The following is a 27,059-nucleotide window of genomic DNA, read 5'->3' as shown; positions in this document are numbered from 1 at the left end:
TCCCGTCTACGCGCTACATGCCCGGCCCGGATAAATATACGTTGAAATAATGCGAGATGGCGGTACTTGGAGCGTTCACTTGACAGACAGACAGACAGGCAGACAGACAGACAGGCAGGCAGGCAGGCAGACAGACAGACAGACAGACAGACAGACAGACAGACAGACAGACAGACAGACAGACAGACAGACAGACAGAGAGACAGACAGACAGACAGACAGACAGACAGACAGACAGACAGACAGACAGACAGACAGACAGATGGATGGATGGACGGATGAACGGACGGACGCGGGCTGCGGACGAACTATTCACGTTTTACCGATAAAACCCTCTGAAGCTTTGCCCCACTCATTATTATTTACTTTGCGATATGCTGTGATTTTTTTTCTGAGGGTAGCGACGGGTATGCCTCTTCAAACTTAGACAGCCTATATTGCTATCCCAAAGTGGAGTATCTCATACTCTAAGATGTCGAACATTTCTTATAAAAACACATTTTAGCTTGAACTACGAGTGGTAGCTAGTGCTGTCTGATAGTTAGGTATAGTGGTACTGTAAATCGCAAGAGCTTGTTTAACAGACTTGTTTGCAACCACAAATTGTTGAACATTACAGCTACACAGAGAGCTGCACAATGCTTATTGCCAAGTAAATCTGCGTACTATTTTAAGTCTGTATGGCAGGTTAGGCAAAGACGACAAAAATAACTTTTTAATTGAATGGTCGTCTCGACTTGGTAGGCAGTGAGTAGAGTAGATTAAGAATAGTGCGGGACTGATAATTCCCCAGCGGTGTAATACGCCACTATAAAATTACCTTAGGGAACCATGGAGGGGAAATGCACGTGATGAAATGGGTGAGTTTTACGAGAGATGCGAGGTGGCTAGAAACCCAAGTCAATACAGGCTCACTGACACCTGGTTCAAAATACGCAAGCATATTTGGGGGTAAGTTCGACAAGGAGAGCGTAGCAAATTGCACGACGCACCGTAGATGTCTAAATGAGTGGCGCATTGTGCGAAGGGAGTGCGTGCGTTAAGATTTGACGATCATTTGAGTGAGTGGTCACGTGAGTAGGGTAGATTAGCATGTGACTTCTATCTTCATCTTCCTCATCGCTTTTCCTTTCTGTCTCTTTTTCAATAAGCCGGGAGAATTTGGATGAAAAAGAAGAAAGCCAGGTAGTAGTAGGTGCCCATAGGGAAATAGGGAGAGAGCCGTTCTGGGGGAAAAAGTACCGATACGAAAGAAATGGGGAAAGACAAAATGAAACGGCGTGGGAATAATTGGACTGGCAGAACTAACAACAAGCGGGGTGAGCAAGATAAGTTCAATAGGTTGAAAAGGATGCAGAAAGTGAGTGAAATGTGCTAATGAGAGCGCACGCATTTCAGTGACTACGACAGGCCAAGTTACTACACTTGGGGACAACTTTCTGTGGCAATGAAGGGAAGGCTACGCAGCCAAAGTAGGCGCGTGGCACCGCTGGAGAATGTAGTCCCACAAATATGTCTGTGTTTTGCAACTGAACATAAGAAAAAACAACATTACTTTATTTCCTACGGAGTGTGGTTTATAAACAGACGTTGCACGAACCTAAGTGATCTTAATATTTTTGTTGCCTAATAAAGTGTAATTTCGCGTATTTGCACGTCCGAAAACGTCGCACGTTTTAGGTGCACTTCACAGTCAAAATGGCGTCTTCGTTTTTGTGAGTGCTCGTCACCCTCCAGCTATTCCGACGACTCGCCGAGGGAGTTTATGTAGAATTTCACTCACAAACAGCTATGTAAGCAGATGTAGCCATTTCTTGGAGTGGTAATAATCGAACACGACCACCATTCGGAAAGGGAGTCGAGCTACACTTCTTAATTTGCTGCAGCTCCGCCCCTGTAGCTTTCCGTTCATTGCGACAGAAAGTTGTCCCCGAGTATAGCGTACACGAAAGCGGCGTTAAAGGTTTTTGAAATAAGTTGTCGTTGCATCTGTGTGTTAACACAACCAGACGAGGACATCGAGCACGTGTGATGTACTGGCCCTATCGAATGTTCCGCGTTCGCACGCGTTCGGAAGACGCACGTGCTTCATTTTCTGATATGACTACGTGTTAGAACACAATTCGTCCAGACTTAGCACCCCGTCGTTTCATGCACGTTTGCGAACCTTAGGACTTTAGTTCCTGCTTGATTTCTGTGTTCTCTTTCTTCTATTTATTGATTGTCCTACTTTCTTGATTTGTTCTTGTACTTCTACTTTCAGTTAAAGCATTGGTGCGTTTAAGGCTCTATTTGTGTGAATTCACACTTTTGTAGACGTTTAGGTGATGAACGTTTCACAAATCATGCCATTACCTTTCAACTCGAAGAGGCTTAGCTCGAGGAGACAGAATTTTCAGCTTAGGAAAGCACGGCTATTATCATAAGGGAACGCTAGATATGTGAAAGGCAGAATGTATAAATAAAGACAAGCAGCACACGCGGAATACAAGCATGATAGAGCCTACGTGAGGACGGTCCTGCTCAGCATTTCCAAAGTATTTTTTAGGGGCGAAGTTCCTTAAAGGGTCGTACGTCTCCTGTATGTAGTAGCCACCTCTAGTTTTTGTCCTCGGAATGTCGGTACTTGTATATGATGGATATATATTGTTGTGTCACTTTGAAAATTTTGTAGTCCTAACATTTATAACAGCAGAAAGCCTATGCTATACCCGAAATGAATTTTGCCCTCGTGTGTTTTTGCTGTAATTTTGTGACAATACATATGTGTCACTATTCAAGTTACGTTTTTTCCAGAGCAAGGACAAGAACTTTACGCCAGCTCATTTGTAGAACTGCATCCATTATTCAAAAAAAAAAAACGTTGGGGGTCAGTGATGTTACCTACTACGCCGAAGAATTTCCTTTCAGTGACCAAGAAAGTTCCCTATTTAGGGGATTTTCTTAGTAAACATTGAAGAAATTTCTCGCATATTTACCTACACAAAAGTACAGATTTCTGGTTCCTTCCACGCACACACAGACTATAGTTACACATGTCTCACGTACCGGTGACATTTAAAATCATGACAAGCTCCTCAACTGCCGCATAACAAAAGCATGAGTTTATTAGTTAAGATGGCGATAACAACAGTAAATGGCCTTATTGAGTTCAAGGTTATGCCCTTCGGTCTATGCTCGGCACCTGCGACTTTTCAACGCGTTTCAGACACAATGCTAGATGGAACGAAGTGACAGACTAATCTCGTTTACTTGCACGACGCCGTCATGTTTTTCTCGAGCTTCGACGAGCGTCTTCGGCGCCTTAAAGCTGTACTTCAAGCCATTAAGACTTCCGCACTCACACGTAAGCCAGAAAATTGCCATTTGCGCACGAGGAACTTTTTTTTTGGGGGGGGGGGGGCACGTGATAAGCCAGTCTGCAGTAAGACCTGATCCGCAGAAGACAGCCGTCATGGCTGTGTTTCCGCCCCCCGCCGACAAGAAGGCCGTGCGTCGATTTCTCGGCCTGTGCGCCTATTACAGGTGCTTCCTCAGAAACTTCGCCCGCATTGCAGAGCCACTCACTAACCTTACGAGTACCAATGTCGACTTCAAGTGGGAAACAGCACTGGAAGAAGCATTTCAGGAACTAAAGCGACGCCTGCAGACGCCTCTATTACTTGCCCATTTTGACGAAAATGCCGAAACAGAAGTGCACACTGACGCAAGCAGCGTGGAACTCAGCACCGTCCTTGTGCAGAGGACTGACAGACTGGAAAGGGTTATTGGTTACGCTAGCCGGTCGCTGTCCAAGGCAGAAAGCCATTATTCCACTACAGAAGAGGAGTGCCTTGCCATCATCTGGGTGACGTCAAAGTTTCGTCCTTACCATTACGGCAGGCCTTTCATAGTTGTGAGCGACCACCAAGCCTTTTGTTGGGTAGCTAACTACACCGCTGACACGGCTGGCTGGCTTTATTCAGCCGATCAAACCAATTCGCCGACAGTTCCAACAAATCAGGATGGACCTACTAGGGCCGTTTACAACGTAATTCGGGAAACTAGGTGGTCGTAGCTACTGACTACCTCACCTTCTATTCCGAAACAAAGGCCCTACCAAAGGTATTACCGAAGAGGGAGCCAAGTTCTTCGTTGAGAACATCTTTTTTCATCATTGCGCCCAAGAGGTTGTCATCACCAATACAGGTACGGCCTTTAGTGCTGATTTGACTGTGGCGATCTTGAGACATAGCCAGACAAGCCACCGTCGCACCACCACCTATCACCCACATACAGATGGTCTGGCTGAGCGGCTAAACAAGACAATCGCCGACATGCTGGTCATGTACGTCGACGTCGAACACAAGACGTGGGACGCTATCCTTTCGTACGTGAGCTTCGCATGCAACACGACCGTACAGGAGACGCCGCAGATGCTACCGTACAAGTTTGTCAAATAACCGGGCAACGACGCTCCATGCAATGCTGACCAACGTCGCTGACGAAGAAAACCCCGACATCACCCTCTATCTTCAGCGTGCTGAAGAAGCTCGTCAACTCGTCCACCTGCGCATCACAAATCAGCAGACGACCGGCCGCCGCCGTTACAATCTTTGGCGATGCTCCGTGGAATACCAGCCCGGTGAACGTGTTTTGGGTATGGAGGCCGATACGTCGACGTAGACTCAGTAAAAAAACTTCTGCGACAGTACTTTGGACCATGTATTATGGGTAGTACGACGTGTCGGCCCACTCCAGGGCTGTAGCCAGAAATTTTTTTCCAAAGGGGTTCCCACCGACCCGACTAGAAGAGGGGGGGGGGGGCACAGGCATCAGCTTTTTCCTATGCCGTGACTATCGGCGGTAGTTTGAGCAGGTTGTGTACATGTATATCAAAGTCATGAGACTCGCCCGCCCCCTCCCTTCCTGTTTGTTTATGCTTGGCAAGAGAGGGAATAAAAATAAACTAACAGAAGTAAAAAGAATTGGCTCCGTATCCGCATTTAAGCTGCAAATGTCGTCGAAAGACGGTGGCCTTACGTGTGGAGAGAGTGAACAAAACGTTTATTTGATGTTCTGCTCAAGAAAGTCGGTGAATGGTATTCTGGAGGCACTGCATTAGATTGCCTCGAGTGTGCAGCGGGGGCGAACGAGCGCGTCAAGTCACTTCACACGTGAGAAATGAGCGTCATCTGGCAGTTTTCTTCAAAAACAAAGCGCATGGCTCTGAGACGGGTGTGCGCGCCCGCCTCAGAGGTGATAAGGTGTAGAACGCAAGGCGACGGGTAGGTACCACCACCGTCTCGTTTTAGCAAAGCGTTAGAAATATCGCCTTTCCGTGCAAGCGTTGGACGGTCAGCGCAGCGTGATAAGCGCTACGGTCCTTAAAATTTCCTATATATGCTTTTTCTAGTAAAAGGCGCGCGTGCAGAATATATACGTGTTGTTATAGTGCCCCAGATACGTGAAGTAATTGCTTTTTAATCGACAACGGCACAAGTATGAACGCTGAATCTTGAGCAACATAGGTGGGCACTGCGGATGGGGTTGGCCGTTTGAAATATCCGATGCTGTTAAGAGTAGACAAACAGACGAACGTACAGACAGACAGACAGACAGACAGACAGACAGACAAAAATTTTTGCGTCGAAGGTCCCCAAGAAAGACTCTCGTCTTTAATACAGCAAATGACTGGTACAGTGCTCGTTTGTAGCAATGGCCTCTTGTCGCACTGTTGAATTGACTAGTTTTCGACAACGCATCATTGAGAGGACCCGCCAAATAGGAGAAGACATCGGTAGCCTTTAATCTCTGTTAAGCGTAGATGGCGCAGTCTTCGTCGGGGTGAAGTGCGTTTGACAAGTCAAGGACAGCTCCGCTTACAACGTGAAATGAGAGTTACTGCATGCTTATAGGCATCATTTTTATGTTCACGTCCATATTGTCAACCAGCCCTGGCGCAGTGATAGCTTTTAGTCGATGTTTTTTTAGTATACTGCGCACATCCAGGAGTGCTTGCGATACGGAATAATTATTTTTTTGTAAATTATGCTGCACGTTCGCAACGCAATCCCTTTAACTGCAGATGTTACTTTCATTTTCTCTCTCCTGTTTCATGTGAAGATTATCACCTCTCATAAACTGCTTGCAATTCACGTGTTTGACCACCTGCATGGATTTCTGTTTGAGCATGAAATATGCATGATTTGTGTAATGTTATTGCTTGTAACCTTATTCTAATTGTTGTTTTGCTTGGAGTTCAATGTTTCATTCTGACCTGAGCCATGAAGAAACAATAGCAATAGTGGAGGGGCCGCATTAATTTTGACCACCTTGGGCTCTCTTTACTATGCATTCGCAATGCACTATTTCTGCACTCTTGCATCTCACATACATGTAACCGGTGTTCCTTAGGCTTAGCAGTCGAGCAATCTGGACACTCAACCATTGCAGTGACGCAAGCACACCCGCTTTGTTATAGGATCGATTCCTGGGTATCAGAGCCATAATACAGAGAAGGAAAAATGTAAAAATACCTGCGCATTTTTGTCTGTGCACGTTGAAGAACACCCGGCAATCTAAGTTCATCTTGAATTCCATTCTAGCAGACATAAAAAGTCCTTGTGTGCATGAAAAATTTTGTGCGTCTGTCTTCTTTTTCTGTGGGTATGTAGATTATTGCAGGTCATTGCGTTTTGCCAATTCAATTATATTTGCATGTAATGATTGAAGCTGAGCAGAATAATTGATGCGTCAGAAGTTGTGTGCAGGTATCATGACCATAAGTTTTTGCTGTGATTAGTATGATCTTATAATAGATTAGCAATTTTTTTTTCTTACCAAATAGAGGAAATACCTTACTCTTGTGGTTATTTTTAAATGCGTCTTTCAAAAATAGATTTCTGAATTCCAAGTTGCTAAAAATCACTCTTTTAGTTCTCCGGCCGTTCACAGATCACTATATAACAGAGGACTCTGAAGGTCATAAGTAATAATATAATTGGAAGGTTAAACATGCCACAACTACTATATGATTATGAGGCAAATCATAGTTAAGGGCTTTCAAAATTTCAGTTTAGTGGGGTTCTTTATCGTGCACATAAATCAAGGTACATGGGCCTTTACATGGCATTTTTCCTGCATTTCGGCTCAGCAGTTGAGCACCGTAACCACTAGACCACTGTGGTGGTCACTAGGAGCCCATTGTTGCCACTCTGCAGAGCTGTTACTGTAGGATTGAGTCTTTGTTTTTTTTGCTTGTAGTGCTCATTTCTTGTGAAACTATGTTAGCTACGTATGCATCATCACATTTTGTATTTGTGGATGTGTAGATGAGGAGTGCACCGAAGATTTCTGTGAAGTGGTTATGGGAGGTTGAATTTTTCACAGGATTGCAGGGATGCCAATTTTTTAGCTGCTACTGGACAAACCGAGCACAACTGAAATTCGAAAAAAGTATCATGATGTTAAGTTCAGCATTTTACCAAGGGGTCAAGTTGCCAACTTGCAAAGGGCAGAAACTGCTCTTTTGATCATTCTAAGCTGCTTCAGTAGAATATAGCTCCGAGATATGGAGCACGCAGTTTGCACTCTTGTCACTTTAGGAGTGAATGTAACACATTTGTGGTCGACCAGGAAATTGTAATCTCAAGCTAGGGGCTAAATTGCAATGACATCAGTAGAAACATCGAACGGGAAACTGCATTGTCATTGAAAAGGAGAGCGTCGGGGTATAACCTGCTAAACCCCACATGTCAGTGCACTGCTGGTATATGGATTCTGCAGTGAATTAATAGTTTTTAAAGGAAATCAACACTGTGATTTTCACTGTACACAAAATATAGCTGTCGTCAATTTGTGGAAATTTCTACTGTCAACTGTTGAGTGCCTTTTGAATTGACAATAAATTTTATGTGTTTTGTGCAGAACTTAACATTTCTCACTGCCCAGCTGTAGCCCGGCCTCTGGATGTAAACATTTTGTATTTGAAGAAAAATTAGAGAAAGTAAGTGCTGACGTACAGTTGGTCTAATAAGCACTGGGGTGGTCAAATGTTCCCCGGCAGCGCTGCCATAGCATTACATGCATAGCGGCCTTGGAAATTTTGAGCATCCCTGTGCCTTTAAACACATTCTTGTGCTTAGGGTTCATGGGAGTTCTTAAAACACTTGGATTTAAAGAAAGAACATATTCAAAGCCCATCTGAAATTTGTCTTTGAAAAGCCTTGTGTTCTGTAGCAGTGCATATTCCCCAAATTTATCATTTCTGCAGCAGTACATTGGCGCAATCGCGCACACCTTTTATTTTTCAGAGTTTCCAGAAAAATATTAAACACAGCTGCCAACGAAGCGATAGACACTTGCCGGGGCTTAGGTGCCACCCCCTCTTGGGGATGCACTGTTTATTTCACGCCTTTTTCTATTGTTGGTTTTCCCACGTGTATGGTTACATCAATTGTCTTTTCTCTCTCTCTTGACTTATCGTCTTGCCACTTTACTTTGTCTTGTGCATTTAAGCCACGTGGTTTCTCCTTGAAGCGAGCACCATTAGAGCGGGCTTGACTCTAACAAGTAAAGCCCAGCTAATACTTAAGAAGTCTCAGCAAGTAATCGTTCTGTCTAGTGAACTACCTTAGGTGGGATCAAGGCCGCAGTACCACAAAGATTGTTATTCATTTAAACTAGTGAGAATGTTGGAATTCTATTGGCTCACAAAAAAATCCTCCTTTAAATATTGTTTTAGTCCTTATAAGCTGAACACTAGGCATTGAAAGCGGACTATTTTGTCCTACGTAGCCTGTATGAACCCTCTGCATCACAATTATTGCTATGCTACAGTTTCCTGAATGTATCCACACAATGCTTTGAATAGTAGCATGGTCTAAGGAACAGAAGATACATGCGCCATGGTTGAATCTTTTGACTGGTTAGAGTTCGAACAAGACCACAAAGTGCACCTCTACTAGAAACAGGAGGCACTATTTATTGGTTCCAGCATCATCCCAGTAGAAACCAGTACCAAGGGTAAACCAGTGTAGAAAACCAGCAAGCACCCTGCTGGAACCAGTACAGCCAGGAGGCTGCCTGCTGGGACCGTCAGCAAGCCAGAAGGCAGCTTGCTGGTACCAGTAAAGAAGCAGTGGGTACGCTGCTGGAACCAGTGGGTAGCCTGTTGGAACCAGTGGGTAGCCTGCTGGAACCAATGGAAGCTCTGCTGGAACCAGTACAACCAACAGGAAACCAGCAGCTCATCTGCTGGTTCCATCAAAAACCAACAACTCCAAGCAGACAACCAGCAGAAAATTTTCATCTGGGAGTAAAACGCGGTTATACGCCTGCTCTTGATTACCTTTAGATGCGTCGGCACACCGCGAGGGATTAGTACTGCTTAATAACCACACATATATGTAGTAAAACATATGCATTTGTTTGTGGAGGTGGCGGAAACGATTAACAAAAAGAACACCGTTTCCAGCGCGCGCCAGCGAATTTCAGCGTGCTGGAAGGCATTTGTAACTCCTAATATCCACGTTTTTAGCTTTGGATCTGTGTAGGGAAATAAGCGAATACTATATTATTTATTCGGTCACAATCGAAACTCAACCTCAAACAGCGATGACATTCTCCTTTTTTGTATTAATATTCATGATGTTTCCTGCGACCATTGCACATGGGCGATGGTGCCGTTAGTCTAACGTAATGTACGGCTACAGTGAAGTACTGTGGCTTTAGTCGTAAAACGTGAACAAGAATGACCAAAAATATGTCCAAGAGGGTTAAAAAAAACTTGCTTCAGAAGCGCGACGTTTCGCAGGCAGAAATGACTATATAACCACTTTAAGAGTCAGGGCAAATGACGTTGATATAAATTGTTGTGTTAACCTTCCTTTTTTACTTGAAAAAGACATGTTGGATAGACGTTCTGATCTCACGAAGCACAAAGCTAACACAGTAGACACGTTAGCTACAGTCGGGCTGGTTCTGAGAACCGTGGACACACTAAAATCTACACGTCAAAACGAAAAATCACAGACATCACCAACATAATTTTGACAAAAAGAAATCAACACTTATTGGCAGTATTTCAGTGTGGTGTAGTCATTCTTTCGCCGGCACTCTCACGCGTCGGATGCAAGAATCATTGGCTCCAGCGGAGCAGCGAAGGCGGTTCTTGGTGGCCCCGGAAACAGTATTACAGATGAAATTGACGAGGATTTTGAGATCATCTTGCCGAGTATGCGAACAGGACGTGTTGTTTTGAAAACAGCGTTTTTGCACGGTGATAATCGAGTGAGGACCTTCAAGGTCGAAGATTTCAGACAGGCGCTCGACAAGGAACGACTGCTTCCCGACGTGATAGCTTTGGGCGCCTACCAGATCAACCATGTGTGGGCCGTCACCTTAAAAAGCCCGGAGGCGATGTGGAGGCTGACTGAGCTGAAAGAACTCGAAGTGAAGGGATGCCGCTGCCTTGTTACCGACCCTCAGGAGCAGCAAGTGAGACTGCGGCTTCACTGGTTGTTACACGGCGTCACGGACGGAGATGTCCGCACGGCGTTGGCGGCGTTCGGAACAGTTACAGAAATGACCCGAGAACGCAGGCGTGTAGAAGAAGTAAGTGAGAATAATTCGACGACCCGCACTGTCTTCATTAAGCTGAAAAGCGGTATGAAAGTGGAGGACCGGCCACATCACATACGAGTCGCCGGTTAATTTGCTCTAGTGCTAGCTACGGTCGGCCTATGCAATGCCTGCGTTGCAGCGAAACAGGTGCCACGGTGCTCACGCTGCCGGCGTGTCGGGCACGTGGACGTGGAATGCGTCCGTTCGTACGCCTCAGTGACCGGGTCAGCGAAAGCAGATTATGCAACCGAACACATGACGGGAGCAGAGGACAAGGCTGAAGGTTGCGTAGATCAGGTCGCGGCAAATTTGAACAGCGAATCTGCAACATCAGTTGACAAACTTACACCGGCACCTGTGGACGTACGACTAGGTTCTGCAGCTGTATCGACCGAGGTGGCTGACAATACAGTGACAGACGCCTCGAAGTGAGTTACCCCGAGGCCACAAAATCCAGCATGCACGGCCCTGCAGAACACACGAGCGACGACGCACTGTCTCAAAACATGCTGATTTGTTTCCCGTAGGAAGCAGTTCAGGCATGTTGCTGGACCATTGCCCACTTTTCGAGGTGGTCAAGGGTAGGAAGAACACCCCACCCCAGCCGCCACATGAAGTCCCGGAGGTGGCCAGGCAGTAATGATGCCGTCAGCACGCTCTTATAAGACACACGACTAGGGCAGGTGCGGCGTGCTGGAGGAACTAATGGGAGAAACAAAGTGGCTGTTGTGTCAACAATGTCTCCAGGACAAGTCGACTGGATATGGCGAAGTGGTGTGACAGCTGTTGTATAAAAAGAAGGAAGTGTTACTCATTTTGGGCCTCAATTAAGACGCACATTACACAATAAATAACGAAGGTGAGTACTTAGAAAATAATACGCCAGAGTTCGCGCGGGGAATTCCTCTCCTTGTACGAGGCGCAACAAGAAGGGCAGGGCCAGAAGCCGGCAGCGTATGGACACCGAAGGGACAGCAAAGCCTCCTGGGAACGCTGCTATAGCGCCACAGGAGAGACCAACGCAGTGCCACCGGAGCAAAAGAAAAAAAGGAACACAAAGCAGACTGCAAAGATTTACGATACGTAAATGTGGTTGCACCACGTGATGAGAAAGGTACCAAATGGGACCGCAAAATTGTCTGCCCAAGGTACCTCCGCTCAAGTAACGGGAAGTCAATATACCGTGTGGCCTGAACTTTTTGTTTTACTTGGTCCAGAGCGTTTAGCCAAACGGAGTTAAGTATGCCATAGTGGTTGTATAGAATACCTGAAATTCGATGAGACGTAACCGGCTGAATAGGGAGAACGACGCTAAGCCTTGAGTTTAAAGAGCCAATGAACAAATACGGGGATTTGAAGAACTTCAATGCTGCACCTGGAATGTCGCCATACTGAAAGAATAAACGCAGGCTTTGTGAAAGGCTCTGTTCATCTGAAAGATACAAGGTTATGTCGTCAGCTAAAGGTTTTACTTTCAACACACTGCAACCAGGAAGCGCAAGACCACAGACGTGCAAATTCGTCTCAATAGCGCGCAAATATAGCTCAAGGCTGAAGACGAATAGGACAGGAGACAAAGGACATCCCTGAGGGACCCCACGTGTAATGAAAAAAAGGCAACCGTCTCCCAGCCATCCAGAAAAAGTGTGCTTTTTAAGACCATTGTATAGTTACTTCGAATTAATTACACAAACGAATGAGAAAAGTCAAAGACTGTGAGCGCATTAAAGATATACGTGTGCGCTAGTCAGTCAAATGGCTTCTCCAAAGACACAAGGAGAGGACGCGCAGACCGCGACTAAGTATAGGATGTGATATCACGTGTGGTAAAGGACTACTTGTGTATTTCTAGTCCAGGCACTGATGAAGCGTGATGATGACTCACCAGGACGCTCAAGAGACCCTTGCCCCGCCGCGGTGGTCTATTGGTTAAGGTACTAGGCTGCTGAGCCGCAGGTCGCGGGTTCAAATCCCGGCTGCGGCGGCTGCATTTCCGATGGAGGCGGAAATGTTGGAGGCCCGTGTGCTCGCAGATTTTGGTGCATGTTAAGAACCCCAGGTGGTCGAAATTTCCGGAACCCTCCACTGCGACCTCTCATAATCATATGGTGGTTTCGGGACGTTAAACCCCACATATACTCATCAAGAGACCCTTCAAACGTTAAACGATTTTCGTCTGGAATATCTTATTGTCAACATTGAGCAGCGTGATAGGTGACCAATCTATAGGGTTAACAGAGGACGCGTCACCTTTTGGGATAAGCACAATGCGGCCATTTCAAAAACTAGGTGGAAAGACACCGTCCTCGTAACATCGTCGGATAACCGCGGTAAAGGTAGTACCGATGTTATTTCAAATGTCATGTAAAACTGAACAGGAAAACAGTCTGGCCCCGGGGCTCTACACCGTTTCAATGATTTCAGTGTCACCTTCACCTCTTTGGCTGACGGTGGGATGCGCAGACAATCAGCAACTTGTTGAGGAACACGGGCAAACCTCTAAGCATTGGCGGGGTTATATCATGGTTTGTCTGCATGGCAGAACACGAAATCTGCTCATAATGCGCCAAGAAAACAGATTGATCACGCGTAGGAAGCGGCTGCGCAGGTAGTATTTGTGCGGTCATAGACACAGATGGCTGTTATTGCGAAAAAAAGAAACGTTTCGCGTTTCCAACCACCTCAGAATATGTACAGGGGTTGTGTCTACAGCGCACCGCCACAGCAGCTAGGGATGAATCAGCAGCCAAGCGCTGAAAGCGTTCGCGCAGTGCTCGTTGCCAAGCTTCTTTAGGGAAGACGGCGTTTCGGCGCGCAAAGCAACGCGCAACTTCGTTGCAGTATCAGCAAGCTCCCAAGAAATGCTTTGATGAAGCGAATGCCCTTCTACAGAGCAGTGCAGGTACCAAAGTGTTTTAAGCGGATACCAAACTACTGGACCGGACGCCGTGAGTGACACCACGTATTGCGCGTGACAGATCTGACATTGAGGGCGCATTCTGCAGGATGCGAACATCAAGACGCCATGCTTTTCCGAAAACGAAATTGGAACTTCGAGCTCCAAGACTATAGGGTGATGACCAGATACATACACAGAAGAAGGTTGGTGGTGGAACGAGTAAATCGAAGGCAAATGCCTCTAACGCACGTAGTATATAAGCCCGGCCGAGCCTGCTGAAGGATGATTCGTGTCGCCATGTCCGAACAAAGGTATTTGCGTTCACTACATTTTGATCGTCCTCTAATGAAAAGTGGTGGACAAGGCATCACAGCTCTCGCGAAAGCCAAGCTGACCGACCCCAGCAAGGAGCTTGTACATCAGTTCGCGTCTTTAAAACGCAGTTGAATTCGCCAAGTAGAATGACAATACTACTGTAAACAAACACATCCATGTCGCTAAAAAAGTCATTAGACTGTCCAGCTTGTGCTGGCCCACTCGGTGCTCACGCCTGCGCTCGCGCGCTTCATGTGCCCCGACGTCTACGAGAGTGCAAAGTGTAGTGTGTGTAACAGTGCGACCGCCACGCTAACTCACGTGTTGTGGGATTGTAAACTGAATCTAGAAGAGGCAGTGGCCTACCCAGGCAGACTGCCAACGGACATTACCAGTGTCATAACGGGTCAGGACTGAGGGCAACAGCTACAGGCGATCGAGCGGACCGAGAGAGCTATCGCTCGCTAAATGCGCAAGGACACACCTGACGGGACTCAGGGGGACAGCCTCATGGAGAATGTTTCATTCCTTGTCGTAAGCGTCGAGAAGCAACTTGATGACTGCATATAGTTGGGTAGCAAAAGGGCCCTGCAAGGCACCCTGCTATCTCCGCCGGTGTTTAATAAAGTTCACTTCTCTCTCTCTGTCTAAAGTCAACCTACCCATACCATCGTAAAAAACGTGATGATGTTTGTCTGATCAAAAATAATAATGCCTACTTCCGTAAAACGAGATCTGGCGAAAGAGAAAGAACAATCTAGGTTTAACTTTCGTTTGAAAGCCAGCACGTCACACAGCGAGAAAAACTTTGTTTTCTATGCAGACACAAAGGATCACAATTCGTAGCACATGCAACACTAATCACTTCGGTCAGATTTTCCGTACTTCGAAAACCTTGAGCGTTCAATGAAATGATATAGTAGCCATAATGAAAGGTAAAGACGAACCTTGACGCATAGTTCTAGACGATACCCTGGAAAGTGTCTAGGGGACATTTTCTCAACCAAATCACGATGCACTGTTCGACTCTCCGTAAATGGTCCGAGGTATTTTAAACCGTTGGGATTTACGGCGGCCATCACTGCGTTCATCGCAGCAAGAGCTGGAAGTGTGCCCTAGCTTGGGTTCACTTGGAGCTCCCATTTTGACGTGGAATTCGCCAAGGTTAGACATTCCGATACTACCACCCTGGCCCAGGCTGAAGCTGTCTTTCGAAGACGTGTTCTGTGGAGGTAGTAACTGAGCCGCCGGCAAGCTTGGATCTACGTCCTTGATGCTGGCAACACTGTCCACGTCTCGGCAGACTGGTGTAGGCACTTTTTGTGTTGGTGATATTTTGCGTGTACGACGCGGCGTCGAAGTGATCAGAGCGGCAGCAACAGAAGAGGCTGTGCTATTTTCCGCACTGTTCTCCGGTGTAAAGGTGTCATACGGTCAACTTCAACAGCAGAAGCCTGAGAACTGGGCTCATTTGTGCACTGAACATCAAGTGGTGTCAGAGAAGGGACGCCGACACCGTTTGCAGGGCAGTGCGCTGCATCTTTCGAAGCGCAAGGTTCGTGAGCCAGCGGGAAGGCCGACGCGCAAACCGTCGCATCGACAATCGAGCTTTCATTGTGCGCTTCATCCGAAGGAACTTGAAGGGGTGACGCCAGCACAGCGCCAGTGACCTCCTCCACGTCTCCCGATTCGGTAGTTGGTTCCGTTGCCGGTGTCAGTGGTGAAAAAGAACTAGCGGTGGCAGCGTCTAAGTAAGAGCGGCGGACAGGGCAAACCACGGTTGGGTGGCCATCCCCACAGCGTTGGCACGGGCTGTCACATCCTTCACTCACGTGACCGTGCATACCGCAGCGACCACAATACGGTGTTGTGCACTGGGCTCGTAGGTGGCCTCATGAGTTACGTCTTGACATACACGCTGGAGACCACGGTAGTCGAACGTAAGATGGCGACCGTGGAGATGCGCAGGTAGTTCGGCACAGGATTAGCGGCGTTCATCTCCATTTGAACGAACCGCGTTCCAAGGAGTACGCTGCGTCGCCCACTTATCAAAATACTGGTGACAGTGAGCGCCATATGGGGATAATGCTTGGACGAGAGCTTCGTTCGAGACGAACTATGGCAGGAACAGGCAGGCGATAGTAGACACTTGTGGGCCAACAGTGACGACTTGCACACGCATGCCGCCAATCACCAGACAGTCAGCATTGAAGATTAAAGACATAGAGGCCGTGCTCTTTACGGTGACTTGAAAGTTTTGAGCTCCCTGGTGCTCCACGCAGTATACCTCTGAGTGGCCAAGTATTGAGGCCGTCGCATGGACGACGGTCTCGGCACTAGTCCCCGTAGGGACAACAACGTCGAAGACAAGCGCCTTCGAAGGCGTACAAGACTCGACGGGCACCATGACTGCTACTGATGAATGCCCCTGACATGGAACGCACGGGGACGTGCGCGAGGAGTCAAGGCCAAACTTCATGACCGCGAAAATGCTCGCTGCAGCGACGAGCGACGCGACGTAGATTGCCTTAGCGCGAACAGTCGCTAGCACAGGCAAGCCTCATTCACGCGACGGCTTCGGCGAGCGAACTCCACCATTGCTTGCATGAGGCCGTCTACTCGTACCAAGAAAACCACGTAGTTGGCAATATGCAAAGTAGAAATAAAACGTGTTGCTGTATATTGCCACGACAGGTTGGCCACGTTCAAGTAGCCCGCCGCAATCATCGTGGCAAGAGCACAAGCAAGACCCGGCGGGCATGCGCCACGCGTTCGTGCGCTCCGGCAACGAGGAAGAGGAAGATAGTTGGATCTGTGCCACTCGGCTACTCGGACGTGAACACCCCAGTCTTTAGAATCGTGGGCACAAGTTCGCCCTAATAAATACGCTTGTTTTCTTAATCTGTCTGCCTCAGCATCGCTACATTTCTGGTGGAGGTGCTGGGTATGAATCGAAGCCCCGCGATCTCAAGACAGCGTAGCCCCGACGACCAGCGTATCAACCCCGTGGAAGTGACTCCTGTACACCAGAGGGCAAGTCGCGGCCTTCGAGGTGACTCACCTGAGTTCGGTCCTCTTCACTTCACACCAAGGGGAATTCAAACGATGGATGCCACCACTATGACTACCCAGGTAACACCGGCACAAGTGTTCATTAGCCAACCGCCCCAGCCGCCAGTATTCCACGGCGACTCGTACGAGGATGTTTAAGATTGGTTGGACCTGTTCGAGAGAGTGGCGAGCTTGAATGGATGGGACGAACGAGAGAAGCTCCGTCGCGTATACTTCGCCCTGGAAGACTTCGCGAAGACATGGTTTGAGAACCATGAAACCTCGTTGTCTACCTGGGAGGTACTTCGTCGACAAGCGGTGGTTACGTTCGCGAATATAGACCGGAAAGAAAAGGCGGAGGCTGCTCTTCAATGGAGGAACCAGCTCACGAACGAGAGTGCTGCTATGTACATTGAGGACATGGTCCGTCTGTTCAAGCGGGCGGATTAGAACATGGCTGAGGATAAAAAGGTGCGCCATCTAATGCGCGGAGTGAAGCAGGAGCTGTTCGCCGTTCTCGTCCGCAACCCTCCAAGCACAGTTGCTGAGTTTTACTCGGAAGCGACAGCCATCGAAGAAACACTAGAACAGCGGGCTCGGCAGTACAACCGGAATCTTAACTGCGCATCAGCACAGGTATTCTCCGGAGGCGTGCGAAACGACGTTGAAGCCCTGCGAGAGCTCATTAGATCAGTTGTTAGAGAAGAACTGAGCAGACTGCAAATGCCCCAGACTCCGACTGCACTATCCATTACGGACGTTGTTCGTGACGAACTGAGGCAGGTGATACGAAAGCCAGAGCGTGAGCTGCAGCCGGTTCGACCTATCCGAACATACTCTGAGGTTGTCAGACAACCCACCGTACACAGCAATGCAGCAGTTGCGATGGCGACGACTCCTCTCCCACCTGCGGCACGCAGCGCACCTCGTTCGCGGGAACCAACAGCTACCTATCTGCCGCCAGGAGCACGTAGCACACATCACTATGTGAAGCGTAGGCCCAGGAAAAGTGATGTCTGGCGTGATCACGAGCGCCGGCCTCTGTGTTTTCATTGTGGGGAAGCGGGTCATCTGTACAGATTCTGTCCTTACCGACAGGCTGGATTAAGAGGCTTCCCGTCGTATGCACCGTGCCCCCGAAACGGCGAACGACCAGCGGAGATTGAGGAGTACTTGTCTACGCGCCAGAACTCGCCAACTCTACGCCAACACCGGTCACGATCACCATCGCCTATGCGCTACCGGTCATCCAGCCCACGTAGACCTTCAAGGCAGCCTGGTCATCGCTCTCCAAGTCCACTTCCGGAAAACTGAAGCAAGCGACCTGTGGAGGTGAGGCTGCTGATAACGTCAGTTACGAAGATCCTCCAATATGGCTTGAGGGTGATGACGGTGTATTTCCGGTAGATGGGTGCAGCAACGAAAACGTTACTTCAGATTTGCGGTTGAGAATGGAAGGATGGGGGTTGAATGCCTTAGTCGACACCGGTGCTGATTATTCAGTGATAAGTCACAAGATGGTGAAAAAGCTAAACAAAGTTGTGACACAGTGGAGTGGATCGCAGATACGCACGGCAGGTGGTCACATTATTACGCCCCTTGGCAGATGCACTGCAAGACTTGAAATACGGGGCTTTATTTACGTGGCCGATTTCATTGTGCTGCCAGAATGTTCAAGGGAACTCATTATAGGAATGGATTTTTTGCGAGCTAATGGCGCCGTAATTAACCTGCGTAGATCCAGCGTGTCGTTTTCGACTGAACGAGCTATACCTGTGGAGGGATCTGAGGAACGACGCCTAACTGCTCTACGCGTTGTTCATGATGACGTAACTGTGCCGCCACGCTGCAGTATAATGGTGCTCGTAGAAAATGACGCATTGTACAACCGCGAAGGCATAGCGGATACTAATGTAGGGCTGTTTTTGAACAAAGGTGTCTGCGTTGCTAGGGGTCTTGTTCACTTGACGAAAGGCCGTGCAGATGTCCTACTCACAAATTTCTCCAATGAACTTCAACACATCGCTCAAGGCACGGCTATTGCCTGTTTACACGACTTCTGTATGGCGACTGAACTATGCAGCTTAACGAGATCAACCACTCGACCAGTGGCCTGCAACATCGACACATCCGTGACCGTCAATCAGAGCCTTCCAGACAGTCAAAAGAAACAGATTTACGCTTTGGTAAAAGAATTCTCCGATTGCTTTTCAAGTGCCTCGAAGGTCCAGCGCACGTCAATCACGAAACACAGAATTATAACGCAAGACGACACGAGGCCTATATGCCAGCATCCATATCGGGTGTCACAGAAAGAACGGGAAATTATCAAGAAGCAAGTGGAGGAGATGCTTTCCGATGATGTCATCCAGCCTTCGAATAGTCCATGGGCGTCCCCTGTAGTGCTCGTTAAGAAGAAAGACAACACACTTAGATTCTGTGTCGACTACAGAAAACTGAACAGTGTAACTAAACGAGATGTCTACCCCTTGCCACGTATTGACGATACACTAGATCGGTTGCGATCCGCAAAGTTTTTCTCCTCCTTAGATCTGAAAAGCGGATATTGGCAAATAGAGGTTGACGAGCGGGACTGTGAAAAAACGGCATTCGTAACACCAGATGGCCGCTACGAATTGAAAGCGCTTCCATTCGGCCTCTGTTCCGCACCAGCAACGTTCCAGCGAATGATGGACACTGTCCTTGCCGGATTGAAATGGCAGTCATGCCTAGTGTATTTGGATGACGTGGTGGTATTCTCTGCAACGTTTGACAAACATCTAGAGCGACTACGCACAGTATTGGAAGCCATCCGGTCAGCGAAATTGACCATCAAACCCGAAAAATGCCACTTCGGCTTCGAAGAGCTGCGATTCCTTGGACATGTCATTAGTTCCGATGGTGTTCGTCCTGATCCCGAAAAAACAGCCGCTGTTCAGAGGTTCCCCACACCCAGAGACAAAAAGTCAGTGCGTCGATTTTAGGGTTTATGTGCCTACTATAGGCGATTTGTTGAAAGTTTCTCAAAGATTGCGGATCCTCTTACAAAACTGACGAAAGACGACGTGCCCTTCACATGGGCAAGCGAACAACAGAAAGCTTTTGACGAATTAAGAAAACGACTACAGTGTTCACCAATACTTGCCCATTTTGATGAGACAGCCGACACTGAAGTCCATAGCGATGCCAGCAATGTCGGCCTCGGCGCCATCCTTGTCCAATGGCAAAATGGTCAAGAGAAAGTGTTAGCCTATGCCAGCCGCAAACTATCAAAAGCTGAGGCTAACTACTCTGCAACTGAAAAAGAGTGCCTCGCAGTCATTTGGGCAATAAACAAGTTTCGACCATACCTTTATGGTAGACCGTTCAGAGCTGTCAGTGACCACCATGCTCTATGCTGGCTGGCAAATCTCAAGGACCCGTCAGGTCGACTAGCAAGATGGAGCCTCAGGCTGCAAGAGTATGACATTACGGTCGTGTACAAATCTGGAAGGAAACACAGTGATGCCGACTGCCTGTCACGCTCTCCCGTCGATCCAAGTGTACCTGAAGAGGAAGACTTCCCGTTTCTAGGCGTTGTCGACGCATCCGAAATCGCTCAACTACAACGAGATGACCCGGATTTGCTGGCGCTTATACAACACCTGCAGGGTCTCGACGTTCAAGTCCCTCGCATATTCTCCAGAGGGCTCTCCGCGTTCTGCCTTCGAGGAAGTGTCCTTTACAGGAGGAACTTCGAACCTAATGGTGAAACGTTTTTACTAGTCGTGCCCACAGCCATGCGAAAGGAAATTCTGCACGCATGCCACGACGAGCCAACATCTGGACACATGGGTGTGAGCCGAACATTCGCCAGGATTCGCCTGAAATACTATTGGCCTAAGTTGCTCGCATCAGTGCAGCACTACGTGAAAACTTGTCGTCAATGTCAACGGCGCAAAACTCCACCCGTGAAACCAGCCGGCCTTCTCCAGCCAATAGACCCTGCAGATGCCCCATTCCAACAAGTCGGCATGGACTTCCTAGGACCTTTCCCGACATCGTGTGCAGGCAAGAAATGGAAAGTCGTTGCCACAGACTATCTGGCCCGTTATGCTGAGACTGACTCTTTGTACAGTGCAACAGCTGCCGAAGTCACCAAGTTCTTTGTGAACAACATAGTGCTCAGACATGGTGCGCCCATGGTCGTTATTACGGATCGGGGCACCGCATTTACTGCAGACCTAATGCAATGCCTGATGCGCATGACAAATACCGATCACAGAAGAACAACGGCGTATCACCCTCAATCAAATGGCTTAACCAAACGCCTCAACCGAACTCTGACCGACATGCTATCAATGTATGTCGATGTTGAACATAAGCAGTGGGATGAAATATTACCCTACGCAACATTCGCATATAATACAGCCGTTCAAGAAACAACCCACGTTGCTCCTTTCGAACTAGTATTCTTCCGAAGAGTGACCACCCCGCTGGATGCCATGTTACCACTACAGGACGAAAGCAGCTATCCACCTGACTTAGATGACTTCTTGCAAAGAGCCGAAGAAGCACGGCAAATGGCAAGATACCGAATACGCCACCAACAGCACGTCGATTCTAGTTGATACAACAAGCGACGCAGTGACGCACTTTATTATCCCGGTGACAAAGAGTGGATATGGATACCAGTGCGCCGCCGCGGACTCTCTGAAAAGCTTCTTTGCCGATACTTCGGCCCTTATGAAGTACTCAACTGTATCAGCAACGTCACTTATGAAGTCAGAACCGCTGGACACGTGACTTCAAGACGCCGCAATCCCACGGAAGTGGTACACGTAGTCCGCATGAAACCCTATCATGACAGATCGTCGAAAAACGAGTGAGAGTGCGCATGTATCTTTTCACTGTCTTAAGCATTGGGACGATGCGTCTGAGGAGGGGGATAATGCCACGACAGGTTGGCCACGTTCAAGTAGCCCGCCGCAATCATCGTGGCAAGAGCACAAGCAAGACCCGGCGGGCATGCGCCACGCGTTCGTGCGCTCCGGCAAAGAGGAAGAGGAAGATAGTTGGATCTGTGCCACTCGGCTACTCGGACTTGAACACCCCAGTCTTTAGAATCGTGGGCACAAGTTCGCCCTAATAAATACGCTTGTTTTCTTAACCTGTCTGCCTCAGCATCGCTACAATATTGAACGGAAGGGGTTTATTATTGCCTTGCAGCACTTCTTTTATATGAACGCGCATAAACAATGCGTTATTTCTTCGTTGTGCACATGTGACTCGGGCGAATGGGCGCATGGGAGGAGGTGGTGGTTTCCCGGCACATTGAGAGAACCGGCAGTACGTCAGTCATGTACATCATGCTCCGTTGTTTTTAGCACAGCACTTCCGGGCGATGGGTGACGGTTTCCAAATCTAGAGAACCGAGTGATCGCGCGAAAACTACCACGCGACACGTCGCGCGAACACTCTGTTTCGTCGCGCATAACATCACTTGTCGCTGTCACGTGCATTTCAGCGTTTATGGGGTTTGGCCTTCAATAACAGACTGCTCGCGAAGCTTGTGCTAAAACCAAGGTGGTTACGCCCAGCGAGTTTAACACGGCAACCTTTTCTCCTCAGATAATATCTAAAGTACGTCCTTTTGTTACTAGGTTTTCATTAGTAAGCATCACATTCAAGGCAAATTTGATTGGAGATTAAGTCACAGATTCTCGTCCCTGTCGATTATTCCTACAGAAACAGTTACCTTTTCATTTATGATTAACGTGCGTAGGTTTCCTTCTCAATTCTAAAGAGTGCGTGCGTGGCACTCCTCTAGCCCGGCTGCGAAGGTGGCAACCTCCTCCTCCTCCTCCTCCTACTACATACATCGCGGAAGCTTCGCCCCTAAAAAATCTTCGCTGTCAAAAATTTTGTCATGATCGGACGCTTCGTTTTAAGAGTGCAGATTTTCAATGAAAAAAGCGCAGCATATCCACAGAGTGCATGATGATATGAGTGGGGTGAAGCGTCCGTCAGCGCTTCCGTTCGTCCGTTCGTTCTTGCGTCCATTCGTCCATGCGGACATCCGTGCATCCGTGCGTCCCTCTGCGCGTCCGTCCGTGCATCTGTCTGTATGTCCCTCCGTCTATCCATCTAGTGAACACTTCAAACCCCGTCATCTCGCATATTTTCATCATATATTCATCATATATTCGTCATATAGAAGTATTGCCATCCAGCCGACATTGCAAGAACTAAAGGAGAGGTTGCACGGTCGGACTAGAGGAGTGCCACGCGTGCACTTTCTTGCGGCCTGCACTTCGTGTCTTGTTCCCATGTTTTGCGGCTAGTTCATAGCCCTGTGACCCAACCCCGGCTAAACCTTGCTAAAACCAAGGAGGTTACGGCGAGCGAGTCTAACGTGGAAACGCTTCCTGGTCAGATTGTGCTCAAAGTGTGTCTTTCTGATACTACTGTTTTTTTTGTAAGCATCAAATTTAAGGCAAATTTTATGGGAGATTAAGTCACAGACGCTCGTCTCTGTAGGTGACTTTATGAGAAACAACCATACTTAGGGGCGAAGCTCCTGAAGGCGTGGGTCTGTCTATCCCTTGTATGTATGTAGTAGTGATTAGCCACCGGTGGCACATACCCGCTCTAGAGCGGGTATGTGCTACAGGAAATGCGAAATGTATAGTAAGTAGCCACCGGTGGCACATACTCGCTCTAGAGCGGGTATGTGATACAGGGGATGAAAAAGATGGGAGATGGGGGTACTTAAAGAGTTCACTAGATGAACGCACGGACGGACGGACAGAAATACTAGCAAACGGACGGATGGATGGATGGATAGACGCGCGGAGGTACAGACGGTTGGACGCACGAACGTGAACAGAATCACGGACGGACGCATAGACAAACGGAAAGACGCATGGATGGACGCCCGGATGGTGGCGCGGACGGACGGAAACACGGACGGGCTGATGGATGCTTCGCCCCACTCATCATCATTCACTCCGTGGATATGCTGTGATTTTTTTTATTTTTGAATAACGTGCACGGGTTTCCTCCTCATTACAAAATAGTGCGCTCACGCCACTCCTCTAGTCTGGCCGTGGAGGTGGCTACATACTACTACTACTACTACTACTACTACTACTACTACTACTACTACTATTGCTGTTACCACTAGTAATACATGCATCGCGGACGCATGACGCACGGTTTAAGAAGCTTTGCCCCTAAAATTACGGGACCCTAAACGCGATAGCCATATTCTCTTCGCAATGCGTACTTCAAGCCCTTAGTGCATGAAGAGAGAGAGAGAGAGTTTTGAAAGGAAAGGCCGGGAGGTTAACCAGATATTGGCATCCGGTTTGCTACCCAGCGCTGGGGGCGGGGAAGTGGGGGCAAGAAAGAGGGGGTAAAAAAAGAAAAAAAAAACGCACGCGCACTCATAAAAAAAAAACGAAAACACACACAGGAAGGGCGTCCTAGCTACAACCGTTCAGTAAGGCTGGTCGATCGCAAAAAGTGCAGTAGCGCTTTCAGGGCCCTCTTCTGTAAAGTGGCATCCTGACGATACTGCAGAATTCCCTGCTCCGACAGAGGTTCATCATCTAATTTGTTGAGTTCCTTGCGAAGGCATAGTCGTTGTTTATTATACGCTGGGCAGTCACAAAGAATATGTTTAATTGTTTCCTCTTTGCCACAGTGACCACAGGCTGCGTTGTCGGCCATCCCAATGCGCAAAGCGTAGGCGATGGTAAACGCAACGCCCAACCACAGCCTACATAACGTGGTCTGGTCTGCTCGGCAAAGCCTCGACGGGACTTGAAGACTTAGCGTAGGGTCAAGCGAGTACAGTCGGGCATGCTTGAAGTGTGGCTGATTCCATTGTGATGTGGCTTGCTGGTGAGCAAGCCTGCGGAGCTTTCGTGCAGCATCTGATTGATTGATATGTGGGGTTTAACGTCCCAAAACCACTATATGATTATGAGAGACGCCGTAGTGGAGGGCTCCGGAAATTTAGACCACCAGGGGTTCTTTAACGTGCACCCAAATCTGAGCACACGGGCCTACAACATTTCCGCCTCCATCGGAAATGCAGCCGCCGCAGCCGGGATTCGATCCCGCGCCCTGCGGGTCAGCAGCCGAGTACCTTAGCCACTAGACCACCGCGGCGGGGCTCGTGCAGCATCTGTCCTAGAAAGTGGTTGTCGCAGTTTATTATCTTCTGAGTGGGCTGAGCGGGCAGCTTGATCGGCCCGTTCATTGCCGATGATTTGGCAGTGACTGGGCAACCACTGAAATGTAATTTGGTGCCCTTTCTCAGTCAGGTGGTGTATAACCTCTGCTATCTCTAGTACCAGCTGCTCGTGTGGTCCACGGCGTAAGGCTGAGAGTAGAGACTGCAGTGCCGCCTTCGAGTCGCAGAAAATAGTCCACTTGCGTGTAGGTTGATCAACTACAAATTGCAACACGGCACGAAGTGCTGCCAATTCTGCTGCCGTTGATGTTGTTGCGTGAGATGTCTTGAATTTAATTGTCATGGCCAACCTTGGTATCACTACTGTTCCTGTAGAGCTGTCCGGCTGAACCGACCCGTCAGTGTATATATGTGTGGAGTCTCGATATTTCTTATACAAGAGAAGTATCTGTTTCTCATACAAGAGAAGCTGTTTAAGAGCCGGTGACGACAAATTGGCCTTTTTCTGGACGCCAGGTATGTTAATAATAATCATTGGTTGTGCGAGGCACCATGGCGGAGTCACAGGTCTAGCGGCAGGAGAGAACAAAGTTGGGATCGACTCACCATGTGCGGTCACTGTTTTGCAGTAAGATGTGCATGGTCAGACCACTGGTAGAGAGGCTAGGTGATGTCGAGGGGTTCGAGCAAGGTGTCGTATATGTGTCCTCAGCACTTCCACATTAATGTGGGTCTTGATAAGGTTGTCCCTTGTGATGGCGATAGTTGCCGCTGTTGACGCACTTTGGGGCAAGCCTAAACATATCCGGAGTGCTTGAGCCTTGACACTTTGAAGCATTCGTATGCTTGTTTTACTTGCGTTAGTTAACACAGGTAGGCTGTACCGAAGGAATCCAAGGAAAAGAATCCTGTATAGTCGCAACATAGCAGTTGTGGACATTCGCCAGTTCTTTCTTGCGAAGAACTTGAACAATTGACAGATGCCTTTCAATCGTCTTTTCATGTATGATACATGTGAGCTCCATGAGAGGTCTCTGTCAATTATAACACCTAGGAACTTGTATGATCAGAGGTGACGTATCCTTTCGCTGTTTATCAGAACGCTGTAGTTCTGCATTGGTTTGCGCGTAAATGCCACAAGTGCACATTTCTCAGAGGAAATTTCCAGACCTCGTTGACGGAGGTAAGAAGCAACTTGAGTGGCAGCTTTCTGAATTCACGCTCGCAGCTGTAGACGTGTTACTGCAGACGTCCAAACGCAGATGTCGTCCGCGTACACTGACAATCTGACAGTACTTGGCAGATGCTCATTGAGAGCTATTAGCGTCAGGTTGAATAGTACAGGGCTAAGTATGCCACCCTGAGGAACACCATGGTGGCTGTAATGTAGCGAAGTGTCACCATCCTCGGTTCTCACGAAAAAGGATCGCTCAGAGAGATAGCTGCGTAGCCGCTGAAACATCCGACCACCCACTTCTACCTCCTTGAGAGCGGTTAGGACAGCTTCATGTGTGACGTTATCGTACGTCCCTTTAACATCAAGAAATAAAGAAGCGCAGAGACGCTTACGGCTTTTTTCGTGTTGCACGTAGCTGACCAGGTCTATGACGCTATCAATTGATGACCGGCCACGGCGTTAATCCCGTCATAGCGTCCGGGTAGATGTTGTGATGCTCCAGAAACCATTCTAGCCGTCCAAGTACCATCCTCTCCATCACTTTACCCAAGCAACTAGCCAGTGCAATCGGGCGGTATGATGTGAGCACCAATGGTGACTTGCCAGGCTTCAGTAATGGAACCAAACGGCTGGTCTTCCAGTTAACTGGGAGGGTGTACTCTCGCCAGGAATCGTTGTATATCTCGAGGAGGGCGCTCCTCACGCACTCATCTAGGTGACACAGTGCTCTGTATGATATTACATCAGCCCCGGGTGCTGATGTCTGTCTACACAAAGCCAGTGCTGTTTTAGGCTCGTGAATGGAAAAAAATTGGTCCATGTGGTGATCG

Source organism: Rhipicephalus microplus, chromosome 9, assembly GCF_043290135.1.
Source record: "Rhipicephalus microplus isolate Deutch F79 chromosome 9, USDA_Rmic, whole genome shotgun sequence".
NCBI lineage: Eukaryota > Metazoa > Arthropoda > Arachnida > Ixodida > Ixodidae > Rhipicephalus > Rhipicephalus microplus.
This window is presented reverse-complemented; position numbering follows the sequence as displayed.